Source organism: Lynx rufus, unplaced genomic scaffold (genome assembly GCF_022079265.1).
Source record: "Lynx rufus isolate CCGP_SWC_20201006 ecotype Redwood Valley unplaced genomic scaffold, mLynRuf1.p SCAF_7, whole genome shotgun sequence".
In the NCBI taxonomy this organism is placed as follows: domain Eukaryota; kingdom Metazoa; phylum Chordata; class Mammalia; order Carnivora; family Felidae; genus Lynx; species Lynx rufus.
In genome coordinates, this window is record NW_025814889.1 from 76,272,961 (window position 1) to 76,288,608 (window position 15,648).

The 15,648-nt window shown below is 38.2% G+C and overlaps 1 protein-coding gene and 1 long non-coding RNA gene across 2 annotated transcripts in view; both read left to right on the forward strand.

Moving 5' to 3' along the window:
* LOC124501899 (translation initiation factor IF-2-like) overlaps window positions 1-15,648 on the forward strand; it is an 81,633-nt gene that overhangs the window by 37,529 nt on the left and 28,456 nt on the right. The gene's annotated exons all lie outside the window — the stretch shown is intronic.
* Window positions 2,320-10,222, forward strand: LOC124502662 (uncharacterized). The gene is made up of 3 exons (XR_006959969.1): window positions 2,320-2,384; window positions 6,434-6,487; window positions 10,172-10,222. It is a non-coding gene; the product is annotated as an uncharacterized LOC124502662 (long non-coding RNA).

The window sequence follows — 15,648 nt, forward strand, 5'->3', positions numbered from 1 at the left end:
CAAAAACAGCCTGCTGTCTGTTTTTGTAAGTAGACTTGAATTAGAACACAGTCATGCTCATATATTAGTGTGTCTTCTGTGGCTGCTTTCACGCTCCAGTAGCGGAGTTGAGTATTGTGATAGAGACCATATGGCCTGTAAAGCCTAAAATATTTGCTGCCTGGCCCTTTATAGAAAAAATTTGCTGGCTGTTGGGCTAGAACAATATCTGGCACATAATAGTTGATTTAATGAACATAAAGTAAATGCTAATTGTCTGGGTACAAACTGTAAATTGCTAGTGAGGATATGGGTTAATATTTCAAAAGTTATTTTTTAGACTTTAATAATGAGGATAATTTGGGAATATGCCAACCATAATTATTTATTCAAGCTGAAGTTCTTGAATTTATTGCAGTCATTACTACCTGATAGCAGAGTTGAGCCAACTTTTTGAAGGATACACCTAAATTGGAGATGATAGTGTTCCAAAGGTGTAAGATCCTTTTAAATATTAGCTTTTAGGGGTGCCTGGGTGGCTCAGTTGGTTGAGCGTCCATCTCCAGTTCAGGTCATGATCTCCTGGTTTATGAGTTCAAGCCCCACATGGGGCTTGCTGCTGTCAGCGCAGAGCCTGCTTTGGATCCTCTCTTCCCCTCTCTGTCTCTGCCCCTCCCCAGCTCATGCATGCATGCTCACTTTCTCTCTCTCTCTCTCTCTCTCTCTCTCTCTCAAAAATCAATAAAATTAAAATTAAAAAATTTAAATATTAACTTTTATATAGTGCTACAGAAAGAACTCCAAATAATGAGTTGCTGATAGTTGTTGGTTGCATTCTATGAAAAACATGAACCTGACTAAATGTATATAGCTCTCAATCGCTTATGCTGAAGGATGGGCATATAGAATAATAATACATTTGTGTTTGTGGAATACATTTTTGGATTTCAAATGGATTAACCTTATTATTCCAGGTACTTCTAATAATGTTTTTAAGTAGCACAATTAGATTAAACTGCAAAAGCCAGCTCAGAAGAATCTGGAAAATTGCATTGCTTCTGGCATCCTGTCTTTATTCAAATCTTACTTTATTTACTTATTTCTTTATTATATATATATTTTTAAAATGTTTATTTATTTTTGACAGAGAGAGAGAGACAGAGACAGAGCATGAGTGGGGGAGGGGCAGAGAAAGAGGGAGACACAGAATGGGAAGCAGGCTCCAGGCTCCGAGCTGTCAGCACAGAGCCTGACGTGGGGCTCGAACTCACAGACTGCAAGATCATGACCTGAGCTGAAGTTGGACGCTCAACCGACTGAGCCACCCAGGTGCCCCTATTTATTATATTTTTTAATGTTTGTTTATTTTTGAGAGAGAGAGAGAGAGAGAGAGAGAGAGAGAGAGAGTGTGTGTGTGTGTGTGTGTGTGTGTGTGTGTGTGTGTGTGTGAGTGGGGGAGGGGCAGAGAGAGAGAGAGACACAGAATCTGAAGCAGGCTCCAGGCTCTGGGCTGTCAGCACAGAGTCTGATGCGGGGCTTGAACTCACAAACCACGAGCTCATGACCTGAGCTGAAGTTGGATGCTTAACCAACTGAGCCACCCAGGTGCCTCCAGATCTTACTTTTTTAAAAGCTGCATCCAGGGGATAAATAATTTCAGTCAGGCAAAGCACCGTGTGGCAAGGTGGAGAAGATTTTAGAAGTATTCTAGTTTTAAAAGGCCTTCACTGGTAATGAGTATAGAGAAGGAATCTTAAATCTGTTGGACTATATACTATATGCTTAGAAAACAAATCTAAGCAAATGAATAAAGAATTCTGGAATCAGAGCCAGAAGAAACTTCATTCAATATATATTTGAATGTACCATAGCCACTTTATTAGATACTGGGTTACAGAGGTGAATAAGACGGAGTTGTTGTCCTCCTGAGGCTTACTGTCTAATCCTCCTCAGTCTTCACCTCACCTCATTTTATGTTGTGCAGTATATTGGAATTTAAAGCTTGAGAGAGCAAATACTTTTCCAGGGTTGTGTAGCTTGTTACTGGTAGAGTGGAACTGAAATGAAAGTTTCTTATAAGGGAGATAAAAGCAAAATATTTATTCATTTATGTAAAGTGTTTAGTGCTCACTAATGTGTTTATTATCCCTGTACTAGGTACTGGGAGATACAATGGTAAGTAGAAGGCCACCTTTTTTTGATGTAGAGCTTAAAAGGCATTTTTTTGGGGGGGAATCCAGAATTTTTTCCACTATGTTGCATTGTACTGTTCATAATCTTTTATCTCATGGGAGGGTTAGGGGCTCTCAAATATTCATTCTTAAGTGTTCAATGAATTTAGTGTTTTTCAGTACCTTCTGACAGTGAAAGACAGTTTTACTGAAGAACGGGGACTTTTGCATGAGGTAGGAAGAATTAAGTAGTTATGGATTCTCTTTGGGAAGTGACCATTATTTATTTCACAATTTGTATAGGGCCCAAGCTTTTGCCTACGAGTAAGAAAGAAACTTTTTCTTTCAAATGACTCTGCTATCAGGACCCAAAACCCAGGCTGATAATTAAAATCAGCCATGTCGGGGCGCCTGGGTGGCACAGTCGGTTAAGCGTCCGACTTCAGCCAGGTCACGATCTTGCGGTCCGTGAGTTCGAGCCCCGCGTCGGGCTCTGGGCTGATGGCTCAGAGCCTGGAGCCTGTTTCCGATTCTGTGTCTCCCTCTCTCTCTGCCCCTCCCCCGTTCATGCTCTGTCTCTCTCTGTCCCAAAAATAAATAAACGTTGAAAAAAAAATTTTTTTAAAAATCAGCCATGTCGTGTGGGTTAAATAGACTTTTGCATACTGACCTTCTCTTTCCTTTTAGTTACTCATACTTTGTGTGTATTCAATACTCAGTGGTCAAAGAATCACAAAAAATATGCAGGATGCTTATTTTTTTCAAATTTCTTCTCAAACTGATTGTGATTATATTTGACTTTTTCTTCTCAGTGCTTGCTTACTAAATCAAACATTTGACAGTCTAGGAAAGAGTGAGAAAAGGTTAATTAAACTGCTAAATAATTTAGGATGTTTTAGTTATTTGGTAGCTATAGACAATTAAGGCTTTTTTCCTTAAAATGTCTCTTTGGGAATGCTTATACAATGGAGAATTTTAAGAGTAAGTTATCTTCACCTCAGGCCTCCTTGCTCTTCCTGTTCCAGAGTAACTTCTTCCGTTCTGCTGGAGCCAGTTAGTTCTTGGCTCAGTTGTTTTAGTTTCTCAGTGGAATATGAGCTTAACCATGTTTATAATCTGTGAACATCAAATTCCATTTTTTCTTCTAAGAGCTAGAACATTAAATTCCCTGCCAGTGATCTAAAACACATTGAATTGTATATATTCAAATGCAGATGATTTATTTTCTCTGAACTTACATCATAACATTTAAAAATAAAGAGACCTTAGAAATAGTGGTTATTATATATTAGTGATAATTATTCTAGTTCTGTTGCAGGTATAACCACATTTAAGACTCTATAAATTAGTGTTAAGTTACGGAGGAGGTTGTATGACTACCATTACTTGATCATTTCAAAAGTATTTGTAAAATAACTAAAATAATATGCTAGTAAGAAGCATGGACTATGTGTGTAAAATACAGGTGGTTTCAAGTAACACTTAAAGTTAGATTGGCATACAATTTAAAACATAATAATTATTACATTGTAATTGTGTGTATTAAGTCATAAAATATTTTTTTACCAGGGTCAAATCAAATATTTCAGTGGGTCTGGGGGAGGGGGAAGAAGGAGGAGGAGTTGGATGAGCTAAAGATGTTGTCTGAGGTCATTTGGTTGATATATATAGAAAGGCAGGCTAAGTTTGACCTTCCAACATGCAGGCTAGGGTCTCCAGGCATGCTGTTGCAGTTATCTGTTGCTAAGGAACAAAATGACTACAAACATGGCATAAAAGTGTCAAGGTTCTGGGTGTTGACTAGGCTGATCTAAGTGATTCTTGCACAAGTTCTTTCATGTATTTGTAGTGTGATGGGTCTTGTGTTATCTCAGAGGCTTCCTTCTAGACTCACATGTCTGGCACTTGGGTGGGAAAGTCCAAATAGCTAGGAGCTGAAATAGCTCCTCAGACATCTCTGTCTCTATATTTCTGTGTAGTCTCAGCCTAGGGGCTTCATAGTAGCCAGACTTCTTACATAGAAGCATAGGCCTCCAAAAGCACTTGTTCTAAATAAGAGAGTGCCAGAAGGAGCCGTGTTGTTTTTTATGACCTAAATTCAGAATCAGTGTCCTTCTACTGCATTTTATTTGTTAGAAGCGAGTCACTAAGGCCAACCCATATTCAGAGGGAAGGGAATTAGACCCCACCTCTTTCTGGGAAGAGTGTCAAGAAAATGCAGACATATTTCAAAGCACCTCAGTCCTTCTGGCCACAACTTACTTACATTCCTCCCAAGTGCAAAACACACTTACTGCTTCTCAAGGGGGTCTTATCTAGGACAGCATCAGGCTCTGGCTTGAGGTCTAGGATCCTGTCATCTAAATCAGATCCAGGTTCAGATAAGGCTGTTTGGATACAGCTCCTTGGGTATGGTTCCCTGAGTACCATTGCTTTCATTTTGAAGGCCTGCAAACTAAAGAGGTATGTTATCTCTCCCCATATCTAGCCCACCCAATAAGAAACAGTGGACGGCATAAGATAACCACTGTGGACGTTCCTTTTCAAAAATAAAGAAAAATGTAAGGAACACAGTAGTCACTGATCCACAGCAGTTCTGAAATCCAGCCAGGCCAATATTATCATTTCTGTGATTAGGGCTCAGCTTTATTGTCTAGGAATCATCCTCTATACTCTTGGTTTTGCCCTCTGAATTCTCCTTCCTTTTTTATAAAATGTATCCTTTGTTTGCAGTTCAGTCATTTCCTAAACCATAGTGATTTGAGCATGAATTGGGTGTGTGTCCCAAAAACCTCTTTTCATTTTGTACTGTCTTTTTTATTTTATTTTTAATGTTTGTTTATTTTTGAGAGAGAGAGAGCGAGCGAGCAGGGGAGGGACAGAGGGAGAGGGAGACACAGAATTTGAAACAGGCTCCAGGCTCCAAGCTGTCAGCACAGAGCCTGACGTGGGGTTCAGACTCACGGACCCTGAGATCATGACCTGAGCTGAAGTCGGACGCTTAACTGACTGAGCCACCCAGGCGCCCCTGTACTGTCTTTTTTAGTCCAAATGACATTGTTTCTGAATTTTAAATTCTCTAGGAATCTTTTTGAGGGGTTCACTCTGTTAGACAAAAGCCATACTTACACACTGACATCAACCTTTCTCTACCTTAGGCTCTGTAGAAGAGGAAAAAGGTTTCCTTGACCCTTTTAAGATCCCTGGCTGGGTCTGAAAATTAAACTGACAAAGACAGGGGCACCTGGGTGGCTCAGATTGGTTAAGCGTCCGACTTCGGCTCAGGTCATGATCTCACGGCTCCTGAGTTTGAGCTCCACGTTGGGCTCTGTGCTGACAGCTCAGAGCCTGGAGCCTGTTTCAGATTCTGTGTCTCCCTCTCTCTGACCCTCCCCCGTTCATGCTCTGTCTCTCTCTGTCTCAAAAGTAAATAAACGTTAAAAAAAAAAAACTGACAAAGACAGATTAAAAGGAGAAAAGCATACACATTTACTTAATATAAGTTTTATGTGACCCGGAAGCCTTTATAACAAAATGAAGACCTGAAGAAATGTTTATTTTTTAAGTTTAAATTTAAATTCTAGTTAGTTTACACACAGTGTAATATTAGTTTCAGGTGTACCATTTAGTGATTGAACACTTCTATACAGCACCTAGTCCTCTTTGCAACAAATACCCTTCTTAATCCCTATCACCTTTTTAATCTATCCCTCCCACCCATCCCATCTCTGGTAACTATCAGTTCTCTATAGTTAAGAGTCTGTTTCTTGCTTTGCCTCCCTCTCCCCCCCCCCCCCACCCCGTGCTTATTTGTTTCGTTTCTTAAATTCTACATATGAGTGAAATCATATGGTATTTCTCTCCTCTCCTGACTTCTGACCTATTTTATTTAGCATAATACTCTCTAGCTCATTCACTTTGTTGCAAATGGCAAAATTTCATTCTTTTTTATGGCTGAGTAATATTCCCTTGTGTGTGTGTATGTATATATACATGTATGTATGTATATATGTGTGTATATATGTGTATATACATATGTATGTATATACACAAACTATATTTTCTCTCGTCTTTATTTGTTCATCAGTTGATGGACACAGGCTAGTTCCATAGTTTGGCTATTGTAGATAATGCTGCTATAAATAAACGTTGGGATGCATGTATCCCTTTGAATTAGTACTTTTGTATTCTTTAGATAAGTACTTAGTATGTAATTGCTGGATCGTAGGGTAGTTCTATTTTTAACCTAAAGAAAGATTTAAACCTGAGTATTTTTATGCTAGGTTTGATGAAGATTGGGCAGTTGTGGAGAAATGTGATAGGACAAAGAATATGAGGTAAGTGTAGTTAACTGGAGGAAATTTAGCAAGGCTTATTCGTTAGGATTCTTTTCTATGTCCCTTTGTCTTCAGAGATAGGAGTGCTCTCTTCTTCCAGGTATAGGGAGGCTACCTCTCATGAGCATTTTATGATCTATTCAAGGGGAGAAGAGCAGAGGAAAGGTCAGGGTGACCTTCCTGTTTCTGCCATTTGCTCCAGCTTCTTCATCTTAAAATATTCAATATGCAGAGGTACCTTATTTTGGGGTAGCATGTCCTGAATCAGCTCCATTTAAGGTTTTTGTGGGACAAAACCTTTAAGATTCTTAGAAGGCCTTTTGTTTGAAAGGAATTGTAAGGCAACACCTTAAATCTCTTGGGAGTCCACACTAGGGTTGGTAAACTATTGCCAGTGAGCTAAGATTTGTTTTTACCTTTTTAAAGGTTGTGAAAAAAAAAAGAAGAATGTTCAACAGAGACTGTATATGGCCCTCAAAGCCTAAAATATTTATCTTTCCCTTTACAGAAAAAAAGTTTGCCAACCCTTGGTCCAAACAAAAGTTTAATCTTTAGTCTGTGTTTCCCTGACACTGCCTTGGATTTGATCTTTGTTCAGAGGGCATTTCTTAACTGCAGAAATGTTTGCTATATGGAAGTAAGAAACCGTTTTATTTTGTGGGTGCCTGGGTGGCTCAGTTGGTTAAGTGTCCACCTTTGGCCCAGGTCATGATTTCACAGTTCATGAGTTCAAGCCCACCATTGGGTTCTCTGCTGTTAGCACAAAGCCCACTTCAGATCCTCTGTCTCCCTCTCTCTCTGCCCCTCCCCTACTCACACTAGGTGGGCTCTCTTTCTCTCTCAAAAATAAATAAACACTCAAAAAGAAGAAACAGTTTTATTTTTGGACCTAGGAAGACCTGACTCCTTTATATTTCCTCTATATTCTTATTGAAAATTATATAATTCCTTCTTTTTCTCACTTTTCTCTACCTGTACTTTATGATACTTAGCTGAAAAAAACTAGTTGACAATTAATATTCTGCCTGGAAATCTCCTTATCCATACTTATCAATTCATTGGTTATATTTTCTATTTTCTATTTTTTTTTAATTTGCATCCAAGTTAGCATATAGTGCAATAATGATTTCAGGAGTAGAATCCAGTGATTCATCCCCTACTTTTAACACCCAGTGCTCATCCCAGCAAGTGCTCTCCTTAATGGCCCTTGCTCATTTAATCCATCCCTCCACCCACAACCCTTCCAGCAACCCTCAATTTGTTCTCTATATTTAAGTCTCTTATGTTTTGTCCCCCTCCCTGTTTTTATATTATTTTTGCTTCCCTTCCCTTATGTTCATCTGTTTTGTATCTTAAATTCCACTTATGAGGGAAGTCATATGATATTTATCTTTCTTTGACTAATTTCACTTAGCATAGTACACTCCAGTTCCATCCATGTAGTTGCAAATGGCAAGATTTCATTCTTTTTGATCGTGAGTAATACTCCATTGTATGTATATGTATGTATGTATGTATGTACGTATGTATGAAGAAATTCTTCAATTTCTTTCATAAGCTTTTTAGTTTTCAGTGTATAGATTTTTCACCTCTTTGGTTATGTTTATTCCTAGGTATTTTATGGTTTTTGGTGCACTTGTAATTGGGATCAATTCCTTGATTTCTCTTTCTGCTGCTTCATTATTGGTGTATAGAAATGAAATAAATTTACATACATTGATTAAAACAATTTTTTTTAAGTTTGTTTATTTTGAGAGAGACAGAGATAGTGCAAGTGAGGGAGGGACAGAGAGTGGGAGACAGAGAATCCCAAGCAGGCTCCGCACTGCCGGCCCAGAGCCCAATATAGGGCTCAAACCCATGAAACTGTGAGATCATGACCTGAGCTGAAACCAAGAGTTGGATGCTTAACCGACTGAGCCACCCAGGTGCCCTGTCTGTGCATTGATTTTACATCTTGGAACTTTGCTGAATCCATGGATCAGTTCTAGCTGTTTTTTGGTGGAATCTTTTCCACTATGGTGGGTTTTCCATATTAGTATATCATGTCGTCTGCAAAGAGTGAAAGTTTGACTTCCTCTAAGCTGATTTGGATGCCTTTTCTTTCTTTCTTTCTTTCTTTCTTTCTTTCTTTCTTTCTTTCTTTCTTTCTTTCTTTCTTTCTTTCTTCTTTTAATGTTTATTTATTTTTGAGAGAGAACAGAGAGCGTGAGCAGGGGATGGGCAGAGAGAGAGGGAGGCACAGGATCTGAAGCAGGCTCCAGGCTCTGAGCTGTCAGCACAGAGCCCGATGCGGGGCTCAAACCAACAAACCATGAGATCATGACCTGAGCTGAAGTCAGTCGCTTAACTGACTAAGCCTCCCAGGCGCCCTCCCCCACCTTTACTTTTAGCGCTTGAAAAGTGGGTAGGTGATAGAAATAATTTTAAACTTGAGGACTCCAGAGCAGATGGTAAATCAGGTTATAAAAGACTTATTATTTTTTTAAATGTTTGTTTATTTTTGAGGGGGCATGGAAGGGGCAGGGAGAGAGGGAGACACAGAATCTGAAACAGGCTCCAGGCTCTGAGCTGTCAGCACAGAGCCTGACACAAGGCTCAAACCCACAGACTGTGAGATCATGACCTGAGCTGAAGCTGGATGTTTAACCAACTGAGCCACCCAGGCGCCCCTGTTATAAAAGACTTTGAATAGTATTAAGGAATGGTCTCTAGAACTGCTCTACTGCCTGACCCCATCTGAAAAGATTTTGCTCTCCTTGCATAGTGATCTTGCTATGGAGGTAAAATAGAAAAGTTGAGGTAATTTATGATATGTGTTATTGTCTTGTTTTTTCCCCTTTTTTCATTAGATGAAAGGAGCATAGCAGTGAATATGTTTTGCTATATTTATGATTGAACAGGCAGTGTGAACATTACATTTTTGTATTTTTTCCATTCTGTTTTCTTTTTCTTCCCCTTTTACATCTTTCTTTACCTTTCTCTCTGGATTTGTACATTATGAGAGATTCACCCAAATTCTCTGATGATCTGAAAGAAGAAGATAGCTTAGTGAATAGGAAGTTATATAGAATTAGCTGCCTTCCCACTTCTGGAGAAGAAATGCCTGTACTTAATCATTTACCTGTTTTATATTTCTTGGTTTCCAGATTTATATGCATTGTTGAATTGGGGTAGGGGGGAAAAGCTTTTATTTTAAATGACTCAGTTATTTTTTTTACTTGGTATTTGAAAGATACTTTTACAAAGCTTTAATAGACTCCTATAAACACATGCTAATTGGTGGCAGTAGAAGAACCTTCAGAAGAGTCAGAACAAAAAGTTTTGGAATGAGTTACATTCCTAAGAAGGAGGACAATACATATCTATCTTTTTTTTAAGTTTATCTATTTATTTTGAGAGAGAGAGAGAGAGAGAGAGAGAGAATCCCAAGAGAGCCTGGACACATAGGGTCAATCCCATGAACAGTGAGATCATGACCTGAGCTGAAACCAAGGGTTGGACACTCAACCGCCTGAGCCACCCAGGCGCCCCAATACGTACCTATCTTGAACTCCTGAAAATGGTGAAGACTTCTTATAGCCCTTTAAGTTAGGTTGCAACTTGGAAAAGGCAACATCTCCTTTTGGGATTAGCCTTCTATAACTCTTTCACTTGTTTGTCTGCGTTCTCTTTTTTTCCTAGTTGACACACATTACTACCTGAAAGGTTCCTGTTGGTTTGGAAACAGAGGTGAGGAGAAGAAAAAGTTAACTTTTCATGCTTTTAAATCTGATAGTATTACCTAACTAATTTCAACTAGATGAAAACTTTTAAAATATTTAATGCATGATATGCTGTATGCATTATGCATTAATTTTAGGAATTATAATACAGTAGTGTGGATTTATGAATGACATGGACAGCAAATTATTTCCAACCTAAATTGCCCTGTTCGTTTTTGGATAAAATAATTACTTGCTAGAGCAATATTTTTCTGGCATGTTATAAGCCAAGAGAGAAGTTTGGAAGGATCTGAATGAATGCTGAGTATAAAGATTTTGGTACAAGTTGATTTTATTCTTTCTTTCCTCAGAGTGTCAGCAATTAGTTTGATCCTGAGTGAGGAAAAAAGCTGCTTTGTGAAATCAGTAATTCCACTGAGGCTAGTAGTAGTAAAGATATTTTTAATTTGGGTCTTAGAAAGCCAGATCTGAGCATTGATAGACCTTTTCCTAATGTACCAGTTTAATGAGTTTAAAACATGTTGCAGATTTAATGTTTAGTTTGGATATTGATTTCTGGTTTTGTCTTTTTAAGCTGTATATATATGTGTGTGTGTGTGTGTGTGTGTGTGTGTGTGTGTACATATATATATATTTTTTCAAGTTGAATTAGTTTTTATTTAATCATTCTGTCTTTTAATGCTACACACACCAATAGAAGACAATTATTATTTTGAAAACAACACAGATGTAGTTAATATTCTTATGATTATACAGATGTTGACTGGCAGAAAATCTTTTGGATTAGAAAAAGCATTTGTCAAATGTAGATTTTTAGTTCAGTATGAAAATGCACCATCTATTTTATTGGTGACTATAATTAACAAAAGTAGTTCAGACAAAAGATTCTAAGCATTTCTGAAATAATGAAGTTTCTTTTCTTGAGACAGTGCTACATTGACACTGTGCATTAGGGGAAAAAGGCAGTTGAGAATATCATTCAAATAATTTTTTTGTCAGTTATGGGCTCTTTCAAGAATGGCCAACTTTAACAATGACTGGTTCCTAGAGTCTTAAAATTTCAGAACTGAAAAGAGACAAGGTATGTTTTATCTGGCCTTAAATATATATATACCAGAGTAGAAAAGGATGTTTCCCTTCCTTAAGCTTTTGCAGTAAAATTTTCATTTATCATTGTATCTACTGCATATTTTATGAAATTCCTTATTAAAGGATTAAAAATTAAGCAAATCATGATTTTCACATGAGTATAAAATGCACACATGTAAAAGTTTTCATTTAATTAAATTAATTGGAGAACCTGTAAGATGTTAAAAGTGGTTTAAAGGAGAATTCAGGTACTATACATACATATGTATGTATATATATGATCAAGAATGCTGAAATGGGGGCACCTGGTGGCTCAATCTGTTAAGTGTCTGATTCTTGATTTTGGCTCTAGTCATGATCTCACAGTTCATTGAGTTTGAGCCCCGCATTGGGGCTGCTTGGGATTCTCTCTCTCTCTGTTCCTCCCCCACCTGTGTGCGCTCTCTCTCTCTCTCTCTCACTCAAAATAAAAAATGTAAAAACATTAAAAAAAATGCTGAAGTGAATTTACAAATTGATGTAAAACTGGCTTTTTTTACAGGGACATGAGGGAAATCATTCCTCCTTCCACTGGACAGAATTTTTTTGCATGTATATGGACAAGAATCCTTTGCATTGCTATCAGTTATCTACAACTTACATTTATAAAATAACTCAAAGATCATGGAAGATGCAAATGCTATAGGCTCAGATATTTAGGAAAGGCGTACATTACACAATGCCTAGTTTTCCATTGAAGATCCCTGGTGATCTTTTTGATCCATTTTAGTCTTTTGCAGTTTGTCATAAAAAGACAAGAATAAGTGGGCCTATATTCTGGTTTTTGACAACAGTTTTATGTCTGTTAGTGTTAGGCCTTACTCTTATTCCTTGTAACTAAAATCAGTTTTCAAAATGAAAGGAAAGTTATTCTTAGGCTGGCATTTTCTGATATTTTGATCAACATGAGAACCCTTCCTTAGGTTAGTGTTGAATTTTGGACTTTTTAAAAATTGAGAGATAATTGACATATAACATTATATTAGTTTCAAGTGTACAACATAATGATTTGATATTGATATTTATATACACCACAAAATGTCACCACAATAAGTCTAGTTCCCCACTATTACCATACACAATAAAAAATGTTTTTCGGGGCGCCTGGGTGGCGCAGTTGGTTAAGCGTCCGACTTCAGCCAGGTCACGATCTCGCGGTCCGTGAGTTCGAGCCCCGCGTCGGGCTCTGGGCTGATGGCTCAGAGCCTGGAGCCTGTTTCCGATTCTGTGTCTCCCTCTCTCTCTGCCCCTCCCCGTTCATGCTCTGTCTCTCTCTGTCCCAAAAATAAATAAACGTTGAAAAAAAAAAAATGTTTTTCCTTTGAGGAGAACTTTTAAGATTTACTGTCTTCGCAAATGTCAAATATGTGCTACAATATTTTGACTATAATGATACTAGCAAATATCATTCATAAATTGTAGCTTCAAGTGGTTAGGTAGCAAGTCCTATAAGACTACCCAGTGCCTAATATTTTGTAGGTAGTAAATAAAGAACAATAACAATTTGAAGGAAACTAGAACTCGCCTGCCCTATTTTAGTTCTTAAAAGTACATATTAGGGAACCTGGCTGGTTCAGTCAGTAGAGCATGCAACTCTTAATCTTGGGGTTGTAAGTTTGAGCCCTGCTCAAACCTGGGTGTAGAGATTACTTAAAATAAAGGAAAAAAATCGTTGGGAAAAAAGCACATATTTATTACAACCTTAGCAACTTCCCATTCTAAATACTTTTTACTTGGGTAGTTGAACCCATGGAGGGGAGGGCATGGAATTGGCATTATTCATGCTAATTATAACTGGACCTTTGCAGCCTCATGATCCTTTTATTCCCTTGCACATTCCTGATTTTGAAGCAGCATTGTGGTATAGTGGAAAGAAACAGCATTTGTAGTCTTGTAGACCTGGGTTTGAATCACCACCCTACCACTTGCCAGCTGTTAGATCTTGGGACACTCTCACAATCTCAAATTCTTCAATTAAATGAATACTAAATACTAAACAGGATTATATGGAATTTATATGTAAAGGTGTAACAGTGCCTGACACATGGTAGGCAGTAAATGTTAGCGCTCTGGTCTATTCCCGTCAAGCCCTCCTTCTTTCTCTTCTCCTGTTTCCATTACTGAAATTATTAGAGTCATTTGGTATGACCTCTCTCATCTTCCTTCCATCTCTGTATTTCTTTTTGTCTTTTTTTGTTTGTTTCAGAAGTTTATCTATCTTACAAGGTTGTCGTGAGGATTAAAGAAGATAACGTGTATGAAATTGCTTAGTGTATTTCCTAGCACGTATTAGGCATTAAATAGATTAATTGCATCTGAACGTAAGGTTGATTTTACTTCTGATATTTTTTACTTGTACAAGTATTACCCTTCTCCCTAGTATGTGTGATCATCTCGTCTTTCAAAAAGTATTCCCTATTTTGGGGGGGAAAAGCTCTTTTGCCTGGCCTTGCTAGAACTCTGGCTAATACCTTATTTCTTTCATTCCTTTATTTTCAAACTTCACATTTGAATAGATACAGGATTTGGCCTCCACTTTTTTACCACCTGCTCTCACATTAAACCCCTGCATTCTGATATTCCATAATTTTCTCCTGCATCTGAAACAGCACCCTCCCACTCAAGCTCCCACAAGGCTTAAATGTAGGAGGCCTTCAATGAATATTTGTTGAATAATGAATGCAATGAGAAGCTTTAGAGTACTATCACTGAGAGCTCTCTAATAGTTTAAATCAATAGGTTTTTAAGGAAATCTGGTAAGAAACTATTGTACCTAAATTCATTCTAACTGGATGCCTGTGTATGATGTGCATTTTGTTGTTTTTCTGAGAAAAACCCATGGTTTGTATCAGATTTGGAAATAAATTTTAATTTTTTTTAATGTTTGTTTATTTTTGACAGAGGCAGAGCATGAGCGGGGGAGGGACAGAGAGAGAGGGAGACACAGAATCCGAAGCAGGCTCCAGGCTCTGAGCTGTCAGCACAGAGCCTGATGCCGGCCTCAAACTCACAGACCATGAGATCATGACCTGAGCCAAAGTTGGTCGCTCAACCGACTGAGACACCCAGGCGCCCCTGGAAAGAAATTTTAAATACTGTGTTGTAGAGAAAGTTTAGGCCTGTCAAAAGTTCATAAAAAACTGTAAAATCGGTAATAATTAGTAAAAATTTACTGTGCACACTCCAAAAAAGACAGTTTGCAAACTCATACTGAAACATGGAATTGAAGCTCAGAGATCTATTGTTACAAAGCAGCTCACATAGTATGAAGGCAATGAGTATTCTTTATTGTGATTGGTTACAGTATTAGAATTTTTTCAAATGAAAGGGAATTGGTTAGTGGTTACTTCATACTGATTTTGGGGAACTATTTAACTTTTGCTTTTGATTTGCAGAGGCACTACCAAGAAGGGGTCAAGTTAACTTTGCTCGTCTTTGCAAAATAAGCTAACTTAAGCTTCGCTTGTGTGACTGGCTGGTTTTGTCTGCTCAGGAAATCAAGTCTGGTCTCCATTTGTGTTTGATTTTGACAGTTCCACCCTCTTTGGTTACTCTCTCAGCAGGTTGAGAGCATGACCAGCCAGTAGTGTTACTGTCAGTTACCAGCGATGATGTAGTCAGGCCAGAGAGTCACATATTCACTGTTTCCATTAAATGAGTTGTCAGGCTGGAGGGCCATGTAGTCACCGTCTTCATCATTTATATTGTTCTTGTTTTCATCCAGTTGCTTGATCCTTTTGGATACTAATTTGGTGTACAAGTGGCTGCTGACAGGCATTTGAACTGGAGGCATTTGCAACACACTAGGGAGGTTAATATGATGACTGTAAGGAGGAAAATAGTCAAGGATTGAAAAATTTCCAGGATCCAAGGTTTGTTTTTTGTTTTTGTTTTTTTTTTTTCCCAGAGAGAGAGAGGAGAGGGCTCATGTGCATGAGTCACGGAGAGGGGAAGAGGGAGAGAGAGAGAATCTTAAGCAGGCTCCATGCTCAGCACAGAACCTGACATGGGGCTCTATCCTATGACCCTGGGATCATGATCTGAGCCAAAATCAGGAGTCGAACGCTCAACTGACTGGGCCACCCAGTGCCCCCTGGAGCCAAGGTTTAACAAAAGAACAGATCTGTGGAAGAGGTGTCACTTATTTGATGAAAAATTTTTATCAGGTATTTAAGATCCTTTAGATTTTGGATAATAATTCCTGATTGGTCAACATAGAAACAACATTATTTTTACCCAGTTGTAGCACAGGCAACTCCTTGTTGAGCAGTCAAGGCATCAAGGCCTATTCCATTTTGCAGTACCACT